The sequence below is a fragment of the Terrapene carolina genome, unplaced genomic scaffold (assembly GCF_002925995.2).
Source record: "Terrapene carolina triunguis isolate 2854851 unplaced genomic scaffold, T_m_triunguis-2.0 Scaffold132, whole genome shotgun sequence".
NCBI classification, from domain to species: domain Eukaryota; kingdom Metazoa; phylum Chordata; order Testudines; family Emydidae; genus Terrapene; species Terrapene triunguis.
In genome coordinates, this window is record NW_020664483.1 from 15820240 (window position 1) to 15833329 (window position 13090).

At 40.0% G+C, this 13090-nt stretch overlaps 1 protein-coding gene across 2 annotated transcripts in view; it reads left to right on the top strand.

Annotated features, from left to right (window-relative positions):
* The window catches only part of MEIS1 (Meis homeobox 1), a 127257-nt gene that overhangs the window by 30377 nt on the left and 83790 nt on the right, over nt 1-13090 (top strand). The window lies entirely within an intron of this gene.

Below are 13090 nucleotides of genomic sequence, written 5' to 3' on the forward strand. Positions count from 1 at the left end.
CGAACTGCAGTGGATTTTGTGTTAATTTAATGCAATTAAAATTTTAAAAGAATCCTTAATCTGAATATAAAAGAGAGTGTTTTATTGAAGTTGACTCTGAACCCACAATAGGTATATACTTTTAAATCTGGTTTTATGATCCTGTTTCATTCAAGTGCTGTTAGACAACAAAGGAATTATGTTTCCAAAAAAGGTTGAACAATACTGATTAGAATTGCAAAGTCTACATTTAGCAAGATTAGTTTTTAAACTAAAACAGTATATTTTATTTTTTTATACACGTGGATGTATCTTACATTGTGAATAACCTCTCTTTATAGAATTTTAAGTATTTGAGACACTTTACTGTTTAAAGAAAAGTTGCTGACTTCATCACAAGTATAGCCTAGTAAAAATGGGGCCTGGAATAGTAAACTGTTGCAGAGCTGAGGCAGAAACTGGTAACCTTCTGACCTCTGACTTTTACTGGAAAATGATATGCAACATAAATTCAAGGGGCCTTTTTTCTTTCAAGTGTGTATACATATATATTATAGTGTCACCATTCACAATGCTGTAGTTAAGATGGTGTCAGTGTGTTCATTAGAGCCTCCCATCTTCAGGAGTTAATTTTAAATTCTGTTTTTTTTTAAGGGTGTAAGCTGCTGTGGGTTTGTGGGGGGAACTGCTTTGAACTGAAACTTGGTATTTAAGGTTTCTTAGCCAAGAATGAGATGTTCTTGTGTCGGGGGAGGAGGGGGTGGAACTGTGTGTGGTGGCGGGGACTGCGGGGATGGATGGAGGGGGAGTGGTTGGAGAACTTTCATGGGGAGAGTTTTAAAAAGTGACTAGGCAATTTAGGAGTCCAATCTACTTTCAGTGGGACTTGAGCTTCTAAATCCTTTAGATGCTTTTTGAAAATCTCTACTTAAAATGGGCTTGATTTTTTTTCAAAATGTGGCACGTTATTGGTCTGTAATGTGTGCCAGTCATTTCTGATATCTTAAAGTAAACTGACCAAGACATATGTTGCTCTCTTGCTGGGTTATTCCTAGTAGCCCAGTGTTTTGCATGTCATTCATAGCAAGGTGCATGCTATGAAGACAGAGAATGCACATTTTCAGAAGTGTCTAGGTCCTATTGATATTCAATGGAAAGACTTCCAATGGAACTTAGACTCCTAAGTCATTTTAGGCACTTCTGAAATTTTTACTCAGAGTTTATAAAGAACTTTAATGAAATTGGAACTCAAGGTGCACTAGACCTTTGTAGAACGGATGTGTTTTATAAAGAAGGATCATTGTGTTAAACTTCTTGAAAGAGGAAACTAGGCATTCATAATAACTACTTATGCAGAGCAACTCTATGGGCTTGTCTACACAAATGCTTACTTTGCTGAAAGCTGGGGTGTGAATCTACCATGCATTAGCTTGCTGTGCGCCCACTGTGTGGACCCTGCAGACACGCACTAACAGTTCCTCAGTGTGCTTTGATCTACCCCGCTTTGAAATGCAAGTAGATTAAAGTGCACTAAGGACTGTTAGTGCACATCAGCAGGGTTACACAGACCATTAGTGTGCAGCAGGCTAGTGAGGGATAGATTCACACCCTAGCTTACCGTGACCTAAATGTTAGTGTAGACAAACCCTTTTAGTGCGGACGTGTAGTAAACACAAACGGACTGTCCACCTTTCAGATAGGGCTTGCTCCTGTGCTAGTTGAAGTGAATGACAAAACTCCCATTTAATTCAAAGGTGTAAAAAGCAGGATAGTGTAAGTCTGGTCATCTTGCACTTGCATTCTGTGATAGCTCCTTCTGCACCAGCATGAGGTGTCATTAGGGTTGCCAACTTTCTTTTTGCAGAACTGAACACCCTTGCTCCGCCCTTGTCTCTCCCTTCTCTGTGCTCATGCCCCCCACTCATTCCATCCCCACTCCCTCCGTTGCTCATTCTCACCCACCCTTGCTCACTCGCTCATTTTCACTGGGCTGGGGCAAGGGGTTGAGGTGTGGGAGAGGATGAGGGCTCTGGCTGGGGGGTGCGGCTCTGGGGCAGGGCCAGGGATGAGGGGTTTGGGGTGCAGGAGAGGGCTCCAAGTGGGGATTGGGGTGCAGGGGTGGGGCTCCAGGCTGAGGCAGGGGGTTGGGGTGTGGGAGGGGGTATGGGCTCTGGGCTGGGGGTGTGGGCTCCAGGGTGGGGCCAGAAATGAGGGGTTCAGGGTGCGGGAGGGGGATCTGGGCTGGGGCAGGGGGTTGGGGTGTGGGGGGGGTGAGGGTTCTGGCTAGGGGTGTGGGCTCTGGGGGAGGGGTTGGGGTGCAGGAGGAGGCTCCAGGCTGAGACAGGGAAGTAGGGTGCGGAAAGGGGTGTGGGCACCGGGCAGCACTTACCTCAGGCAGCTCCCGGGAAGCAGCAAAATCTCCCTCCAGCACCTAGGCGGAGGCACGATCACATGGCCCTGCGTGCTGTAGGTGCCGCCCCTCAGCTTCCATTGGCTGTGGTTCCTGGCCCATGGGAGCTGCTGAGCTGGCACTGGGGGCAGGGAGGGCAGTGCGCAGAGCCTCCAAAGCTGCCCCTATGCCTCGGAGCGAGAGGGAGAGGCTGGCAGCTTCCTGGGAGTTGCACGGAGCTGGGTAGGGAGCCTGCCTGCGCCGCAAACCAGACTTTTAATGGCCCAATCAGCCGTGCTGACCGGAGCCGCCAGGGTCCCTTTTCAACCGGGCGAAAACCGGACACGTGGCAATGCTAGGTGTCATGCAAGGAAAGTTTGAAAGTCAATGGCAGGCCAAGGAAAAGCTGATGGCAATTTTGCCAACTCTTACAGTATACTATACAGTGTTTTTCTTAAAGCCCCTAAAGTCATGTGATCGTGAGAATTTCAGCTATCATTTAAAAAAAGAGAATAAGTTTCTTTCCCTCCTGTTTGCAGAGAGAAAAGATTGAAACCTGAATCCTAGAGACTCAAAAGACAGAAGGCAAATACTTCTTCTCCCCCCGCCAAAAAAAAGAAAATTACTTTTTTTAAAATCTTGTGGATTTTAATCAAATCTCATGATTTTGGGGGCCTGATTGGGGATTATTGAACACTTGGGGTTGGGCAATACTGTGCTGAATCTGCAGTTTAAGCAGCTTTATTGGCTATGCGCCTCTTTGAGATAGGAAGGCAAAGTAGTACTGCAACAATGCCAACCATGGAATGGCTCAAGTGCCACTACACAGTGTAGGGTAGAGAGGGGAAGATTCTGTCCCCACCACAATCTTTGTGAAACCGAGAATTTGTCCCATAGTACATAAGCTGTATTACATGCATTGGGTGTAACGTATGCATTTATATATTTGTGATTTCTTCACCTTAGGCCAGAATCACAAATATATAAATGCATATATTATACCCAATGCATGTAATACAGCTTATGTACTATGGGGCAAATTTTTCTTCACATTAGGCCAGAATTATTTTCTCTCTCGTAATATAAAATGCAGTAAAAATATCTGTAAAGGAGTTTACCCTGATGATCAAAATAGTAAAAATAAATAAATAAAATTACACTTTGTTCATTTGTTTCCTCAACCTACTTCCCACTTAATAGTGTAGTATGTATAGTACAAAACATCACCTGTGTTCACCCCCAGCTCCAACAGAGTTCAATATCCGCCGCAAAGGTACAGCTAGCCCAGTATCCTGTCTTCCGGCAGTGGTCAATGTCTGGTGTTTCAGAGGGAATGAACAGAACAGTCAATCATCGGTACCTGTCATCCAGTCCCAGTTTCTGGCAAACAGTGGCTGGGGACACTCAGTACATGGTGTTGCATCCTTGCCCATCCTGGCCAATAGTCATTGATGGACCTATCCTCCATGAACTTATCTAGTTCTTTTTTGAATCCTGTTATAGTCTTGGCCTTCACAACATCCCTTGGCAAAGAGTTCCACAGATTGACTGTGCGGTGGGTGAAGAAATACTTCCTTTTGTTTGTTTTAAACCTGCTGCCTATTAATTTCATTTGGTGATCCCTAGTTCTTGTGTTATTAGAAGGAGTAAACAACACTTCCTTATCTACATTCTCCAAACCAGTCATGATTTTATAGACCTCTATCATATCCCCCCACTTAATCATCTCTTTTCCAAGCTGAAAAGTCCCAGTCTTATTAATCTCTCTTCATACGGCAGCCATTCCATACCCCTAATAATTTTTGTTGCCCTCCTTTGTACCTTTTCCAATTCCTATATATATTTTTTGAGCTAGGGCGACCATATCTAAATGCGGTATTCAAGATATGGGCATGGATTTATGTAGAGGCATTATAACATTTTATGTCTTATTATCTATCCCTTTCCTAATGGTTCCTTTGCAAATGTTCCTAATGGTACATTTGCAAAAACCCACTTTTGTGGGTGTGTAGATGGGTTGTTTGACACCTGGATACAAAGGTGTATGTGTGGGGCAGGTGTAATAGAGTGTGTGTGTGTTGTGGTTGCACTCAGACTTGAAAGACAAGGCCTGATAGGCTTTAAAAGAAAAGTGTCCATTTACAGGTGTATATGTTTGTTCATTCTGTAGTCATCTATTACGTATTTTTGGACAAGTTTTTAAAAAGTGTCTCATTTACCTGATGCATCATTGCTTTTTTAATCCCTGTAATGTATATCTTACAAGTTGTCTGAGTACTTATTTACAAAATCAACCAGTCTCCCCTTCAAAAACAACATTGGTGCTCTATCATTTTAAAGTCTTTTTTTGTAAAATGTAAATGTATTTACTTAGTAGGCAGCAATAATTCCTTAAGGCTGTTACAATCTATTGTGTAAATCCATATTTAACTGCTAGGGAGATGTTAGGAAGTATCGTGCCACTGAATAGCAGGATATATTATTACATAGTTATTCTGACACAATTTCTTAGAATGGCTTGTTATTGTATCAGTCATAGTATGGAATACTTGTAATATGTGTATGCCTAATAATGTTTTGGAAAAAAATGTAAGGATCTGCTCTCTCTTCACTACATACTTACTGTGTAAGACCTTTAGCAGCCTATTTTCAAATGCTTGTTGCTGTCTGAATTTTGGTTAACATGGTGCTTTCTGGTTCAAAGAAAGCTCACTCTACCTTGTGGAGAAGTGCTTGCAAAATTCTGTTTTTAAAAATGAAGTCTGTTTTTAGGTAGGGGTATGCAAAAAGAATCCCACAGTAGTAGAAGAACATAAGAATAGCCATAGTGGGTCTGACCAATGGTCCATCTAACCCAGTATCCTGTCTTCTGACAATGACCAGTCCTTTATTTTCTTTTGTGACATGCTTTAATTTAAAAAGGGTTTTGCTTGTTTTATGTTTTTGCTGCTGTTTTAAGAAGGCTCCTGAACAGAGACCTTGTATAGCCAATTTCAATTGAGTGAGGTTTTTTTTTAATGTTAATATTTAGCTATCCTGTGCCATTGAAAATCTATCCATGTCTTCTTTCTTGTTCAAGCCTCAGACCAGGTTCAAAATGTTTTTTTGTTTTTTGTTTTTTAACCTCAGAATTATTGTTGCTCTTTAAAGTACTGACTAAAAAGCAATGATATTTCTTTATAAAAATGTATCAATAGTTGCAATGTTTTTCTGGCTTTTGTCTGAGTTCAGGCAAACTATAGGCAAAAGGCAATTCCATTTATTATTGAAGGGAATCTCAAGGCAGTTGTTTCAAGCCTGTGAAGCCAGCAGGCAGAGCTGGATGAAGGGGGGAAAAAGGGCCACATTATGTTCCAGATGACTGAGCAACGATTTATATACCAGCTCTCCTTTTTACATGAAGAAGAAAAGTAATAACAGCACAGACCCAGGCATTTGAAACAGTCAGATGTCCGATGACTAATGGGATAGGTGGGAAGGCGCTCTCTGATTGGATGTCTTAATGAGCACATTTCGCACAGAGTTTGGGCTGCAGTTCCCCTTGACCTTTGCCCTTTATTGACCGAACTGACACTTCATTTTTCACATACTTCCAATTATGGCTCAGCTTAAGTGTTGCCCTGCCTCCTTTATTTCTTTCCTATGGACAACTTGAGAATGGTTGAGGCCACAGAAGATATTTTAATTTGAAAAACTACCATAGCAATTCAGATTTAGGATGTAATCTGAAACTGCTGTCCGTCTGCAGGTTCCCTGATGAAAACAAAAGTTTTAATGTTTCCTGTTTAGCAATTTTTTAAAACAGGATTTTAAATAATACAAATGTTTTGTTAGGAACCCATGAAGACAAAACTTAAATATAAAGCAAGAACTCCTTTTGATTCTGGTGTTCTATTGGTCCAAGTGGTTTGAATGATATGTATTTGTTCACACTCACTCGGCTTTTTCTCAAGAGACTGTGATGTTCTGAAATGAAATTTGACTAACAATCTCTTCATAGACTAGAAGAAAGCAAAACATAATTGTACTAACAGTTCTTAAGCCCTTGACCATTGTGTAGGATTATTTGTTGTTTTGGTAACATTTAATGTGTGAATGCAAATTAAAGTGTGCCTTGGTGTGTTGCTTTGAGAGATGTAGAAAATGATGCGCTGAAAGTAAGAGGCAGGTATAATGAAGGTGCAGAAGGCTCCTGAATCTATGGTTGCCTTTGTTATCGAGAGATCCATTTTACAGTGTTCCATAACACAAGTGTGTGTGTGTATTCCAGATTAGAGTACATTCACAGGATTGTTTCAAAGCAGAAATTTGTACAAGTTTGTTTTTTTTGGCTGACCTATCAATTGTGAGTTACGTTAGTAACATCCAGAATACAATAAATTCTCAAACTGTGCAGGTGGATTTAAAACAAAACAAAGGCTATTAAGACCTAACCCACCTGCATGGTGTCATTGAATTTCATGACGTGTATTTTGCTAGAAACTTTGTCATGTGAAGTTCACCCAAATAATAAGCAGGCAAGTTACCTGTGTACTAGCAGTGATTGCTTTGCATTTAAATACATGCAAAGTATATCTACAGTTATTTACACCCATCCAGAGGTCCCTAAAACACAGAAGTATTTATCTCAAAAATGTCTGAAATGTTACCTACTTTATTATGTAGCCCTCTGGCATAGTAATAGCATGGCATATTTTTACTATAATATGGTAATAAAAGAATATGTAAAAGGCAGACAAAGGTTCTGCCTTTTCAGTAAGGTGACCCCTGTTACCAAGTAACTGCTTTACTTATGAGCTTATTAAAAACTCAAAAAATGAGCTTTTCATACTTCACAGGCATTGATGTGAAAATGAGCTGTCCTGTGAGTAGTTTTCTTGATCATTTTTAGAACAATTGATTAGCCAAAGAGCTGCTGTCATTAGTTGACATTGACTGATAGCAATTTGTCACAAGCTCCGAAGGTCAGCCAGACAGTGGAAGCTTCAGCTTGTCTTTGATTGACCTTTACTGATGCCATTATCATGGGATTGGTTAGACTAGATGTGACCCTCAATTGAAAAAGACATGACATTAGTCAACAGGGGCTGTTCCCAGTATTTTCTAGTTATTAATATATTGTGAATCTTGAATTAGGTCTAATAGCCTTGTTTCTAAAATAAGAAGTATCGGTGTTGTCTTGAAGGTGGTGCTCTCTCTCTTTTCCCCCCCCCCCGCCCCCCCGTGTCCAGCAGGTGCTTTGCTTTAATTCAGCATCTACACCTGTGTGTCTGGCTTGGCATAAGATAGATAGATTATTTTTTTTTTTAAGAGAAACTTGAACTGTTGCTGTGAGTTTATAACATTTTAACCCACGTATACATTCTTCAGCTGCACCAGAATTAATTATTTTTCTTTCTCTAGAATCATGTTTTATTTTTTAACAATTATTGAGTAGTTGAGAATTATGCTAATAATGACATGATGTAAATTCATCATTCGGCTGTAAAGCCGGAGGGTGTGAAACTTTTTTTTTTTTTTTGGTGGTCTTGTCATTCTTGCTCAGCTGTTGGAGTTAGACTTCACGGAGACTTTTAATACTGTTGTTTCAGCCATACAGGGTTACATTTTCAGAATGGTGCATTGTAAACAATCCACAAGCTTCATGCACTGTAGTGAAAATTTATCCTATTCTGGGCTCAGGATCTCTTCTGATGATATATTTTAAAATAAGAGTTTTCTGTGTTATTAATAGCCTCTTTCACATTTTTTGACAACATGGCAACATTAGTCTTAAACTCATTAATTGTATTTGTTTTGTTTGATTTGTGGATAGCCTAGTCTTAGGGCTTCTCTGTGTGGGGTAATCTCGGATGTGAATTTAAAGTGTACTAACTATTCTGCATTAACTCCTAGTGTGGATGCTCTTACTTTGCACTGAGTGTCTTTGTGAAGTTTAGCTTAATACGCTTTCAAAGTGAATTTCAGCTAAACTACACAAAAGGCACTCTTAGTGCAGATTAAGAGTGTTTACATGAGGAGTTTGTGAAGAGTATCTAGTGCACACTACCTACTTCTGCTTTTTCCCCTTGTAGAAAAGCCCATAAACTAATTATTCTCCCAGTAAAACCTTCCCTTTCTCTCACTACCCTTTTATGGCAAACATTAGTTACACTGAGAAACGTAGAACTTTTTTTTCAGGTCAGCTCACATATATAATAAACATTGAAAAAATCCACACAATTTGGCACAGTTTAACTTGAATTTCAATCTCTGCTCAGGAAAAGTCTCAAATTGAGTGGAGGGTTACTTACTTAAGATGGCAGATTCTTCAAGTTGAAGCTGTACTCATCACCGGCAGGGTGAAAGTGGGAAAACTTACTTTTGGGGCTGTCCACAGTTAATGTGGCTTTAGGAATAGAATTTTCTGAATTCTTTGTCCTTCTATAATCAAGCCCAAAATTCATGGTAGAGGTATTTTTTTAAGAAGGCCTTTTTTTGGCAAGTGACCTAAAATAATACATGACTCTTGTATTAAACATGTGTCACAATGCACAGATGTGTGCATGTGCAGGTGTTTATATATAAAATATGGCTCTGATCCTGCATTCAGATCTACACAAGTGGACGCCTGTGTCTGTGCAGAGCCTTGCTTGGGCACAGCGGTGTGCCCACACAGATCTCATTGCATAAATGGTGCCAAAGCCTTGCATAGGTTGAATTTTCTTAGCAAAAGAGTAAACAGTGGGGAAAATAATATCACATGCAAGATAACATTTTAGGGTCTGAGTCCATCAAAAGCACATAGGTACATGCATAAATGGGCCTTAATCTCCTACTTGGATTAAACAGAGGAATTTTAGTCACAAGCAATTACATAAGTAGATGAAATGGTGTTTGGGGTTCTAGGCATTCCTTATTAACAATAGTAGGAGTCACGACTTCTGTATTTTGGGTGATCAGTTTAGTATGATTTGTACTGATTGTATTTTTTTTATCTATAAATTTAGGTCCTATTTCTTTTGAGGTGCTGAGCCTTTCCTGGGCTCGGCCCCTCGCAGCAGTCACTCAAGTTCTCAGTATTTAGGGCCACATACTATTCTCAGTTTTCATAAGCAACCCCTCTTGGCACCAACGAGTAGGTGGCTTTCAGTTTGAACGTTCTATAGGATCCTTTCCATCAGGCAAATTTGGTTTTGGTTTTTGTTTTGTTTAAAAAGCTAGTGTGTGTTTGAAATTATGATAAAGTATTTTCAAAAGCAGTGACCATAATTTTTAAAAGAATGAGTATGGATGTATACCCACAAATGGCTGTTGATGAGTGTGGTGCAACAGGGCAGTAGCATTTGTCTGCTCTGTGTAACACCATTTTTTACTTAAATTTAAAAAAAAGAAAAGAAATATTCAAAAACTATCAATTGCTATTAAATGTAGAAGATAAGATATTTAACAAGCTTTTTATTTTTTATTCTGATGGGTCATTGTTAATGCTAGTATGTATTTGTTGGTAAAAACCTGAGAGCAGACGTAGTTAGTATTTTCTCACCCTTACTACCCCAGCAGTGGGAATGGTTTGAGAATATTCATTCAGATTTGACAGGTGATTGCTTCTATAAATGAATGCACTCAAATCATAATTGTTGCAACAGAATTGTTTGATTACCTGGCAGTAGCCTCTTTCTCTGTGATAGCTTTTGGATCACCTGTTTGTTGAGAGCATTTGACAGTCCTCATGTTTATTACCCAATTGAATGTCAGTAGCAATTGCAGCTAAAGATAAACGAAAATGCAAGTACTTGTTGACCTTGACTTTTTTCCATGAGATATTGGACTTGATGGCTCTATTGCTCTTGAGCTGATAAGAGTTATAAACAGTAGTTTAAGGGAAATGTTTTATTCCCAGAGGAAAATACCATGTTGCTGTGGGAAATGGCGTCTAACTAGTGCCCTTTGCCAAATTCACTTGGTTCACCTTTGCTTAGGCTGTGGGAAAATAAAATAAAAAGTTCCCTTTTTATGACTTTAATATCTCTGCAAACATGAATTCCTACGCTCTTTGTGAAGTTTTGTTGGCAGACTACACAAAATATAAAATAAGCAAGAGACCTTTCTGTATTTATAATGTGCTATAATGAGGATTTTTTTATTCTTCCCCATTTCAAATTTGATTTGATATTACAGAGATGGAGAAATGCTTCCTCCATATATTCTATGGGAAGTTTAATACATTTATAACATAAGTGTATTTGAGCTGTTGGCAAACAACACTGCAGCCGTACTTTCTCAGGCCATGGTCTGGTTAGATCTGAATAGGGGTGGCTCTACCCTGCTAGTTCCAGGAAAAGCAGGGTGTTGCAGGATGGGGTGATAATGATTCAGTAGGAGGCACTCTTCCCTATGAGTCACGACTGAACCATTTCTATGCATAGTGTTGTTTGGCACCGTTGCTGTTGGATATGCTATCTTTTGGATGAGATGTTTCAACACTTCTGGTAATTAAAGGTACCATGCAACTTTCTGTAAGAGGAGGGGTATTCTCCATGGGGTCCTGGCCAAATTTCAGTTTAGATAACTACTTCCTACTTTTTAAATTTCCCCTGCAGTTTTAGTTACCAATGCTATTCCGTTTGGTTTTTCTATACTTAATTGTTACGTAACATTGCTGCATGCTGTCAGGTGAATGCTGTGCTCCAGCAGGCATAGGCGGGATGATTTGTATTGGTATATAAGGCCTGCTCCTGCTCCCCATGGAGTCAATGGAAAAACTCATTGACCTCAGTGGGAGTAGGATTGGGTCAAAAGTTTACAATACGCTTTGGGATGCTTCAGGATGAAAGGCACTATATAAACATAAGATGTGATTGTTGTAATAATCTATAGAATAAGAAAAACAAGCCTTCCAGAGTCAACAGCTGTTCTGATAAACTCTATACAGCGTTGTAGAAGCTTGTTAAAGCACAATGGCAATAGATTAATCATTCCCAGGGCTACTATGTCCATACCAACCAGGATCTTATTGTGTTGTTTTCAATGGGTAACATTAAAATTTCTTTGAGAAAATGCCCCCTTTAATCCATACTGTAATGGATCCATACTGTAACTCATGTTTCTTCAGTGTCATCTTGTTTGGAAGGATTAAATGAGCAAATACATAGGCATGTCTTTATTTATGAACAAATTGGGAGCGTCTCTTCTGACATGGTGTACATTTTATTTATTATTATTTTTAAGATAAGGCAGCCCCTGTTACTTTTATCTGGAAAAGAGTGCATTTGCAATGTTGATCTTGTGTTTTGTTAGAGACCATTTATTGCTATCCTGGTGGCCCAGTGACTAATGTCCTGAAGAATACCAGGGTTGGAGTCCTGATTTCTCTTTTCTCAGGGCTCGTATGGGGTAGGACTGCTGTGACTGAGGAAATGCCTCATGTTACTCTAGGTGACCTCTGGGCACCACCACTAAGGTGACCAGATGATTGGAAGAGTGGAATCTCCTTAGTTGTCCATGTAGTTTCTGTTCTTCATATTCTCTTCCTCCTCCATTTATCTCTGTCATGGCTTCACCCATTCCCATATTTTCTGTGTTCCCTCCAGATAATTTCCTTGCCGCTCTGCTTGTTCTAACAGCAACAAGAGAGTGAGGACTTCAGAGCTCAGGAATTTAGTCACCTTTACTTTGCTACAGCTCTTGTGAGCTGGGTGGTTGTGAAAGAAACATTAGGGGTGGGAAGAACCCATGGAGTTTGGGGGTAAAAAACTGGGATAGAAGCACAATGAGGAGGTGAAGAGACAGTATAGTGGAGTGGCATTTCCTGCCTGGACCAAGAAAGAATCTCATTCAAACCAAATCATCTTCCCTTCCATGTCTCCCCTTGTGTGTGATAGAGGAATGGTTCTTTGTCCTGATGTTACATATTATATGGGGGGTGTAATTCATCCCTACCAGTATGCACCACTGACAAACTCAAAATAAGACTCAGTTGAGACTTAACTGGTGCATATACCATATTCTAGCCCCCTGAATAGAGGGCTAGTGTCATTCTGTATGTGTAGTGTTAGATAAGAATAGTCCAGGACCTATGTACTGTTGTTAAGCTTCAGAAGAAGTTCTAGCTTAGCTTTGTCTTGTTAATAAATGTAAGTCATGAAACAAGGCTTACAGGGTTAGTGAAAAGTAGAGCGTAGTGTAGAAGATCCTCAGCTGTCTGAGTGAGATGCAGAAAGAATCCACCAACAGCACCCCAGGAGAAATGCCAACAACATGCTGGTGGCTCAGGAAGCAAATGTTAACCCTGAATTCCATGTCACTTACAATGTATACAAAGCGTTGACACTTATCGCCTTCATAAACCAAGGGAGAGTGATAATGCTGCTTGTATTGAAAAGGCTGGTCCAATTTGGTATATTTTTAGGTTGTATTTAAGTAGAACATTGTTTTTAGGATTGCAGAGAAGATCAGACTGATCCAGCCAATATCTCAAAACTAGTTCTTAAAAAGCAAGTGACACATTTAGTTTGTGTCATTTTTGGTATGGTAGAAAAGAGGCAGTCAGGTGGAGTGGAAATATTGTGCCTATGCTGCACTCCCCAAAATGCGTGCAGTTTATGCTCTCCCACTTCTCCATGGCAAGAGTCATAGTGAAGTGGTTCCAAGGCAGGCTTTGGGGCAAAGATATAGTTCAGTATTTTTCCCATATGCTCTCTGGCCCAGCCACTCCAAATCCCATGCTGATGAATCCTGCCC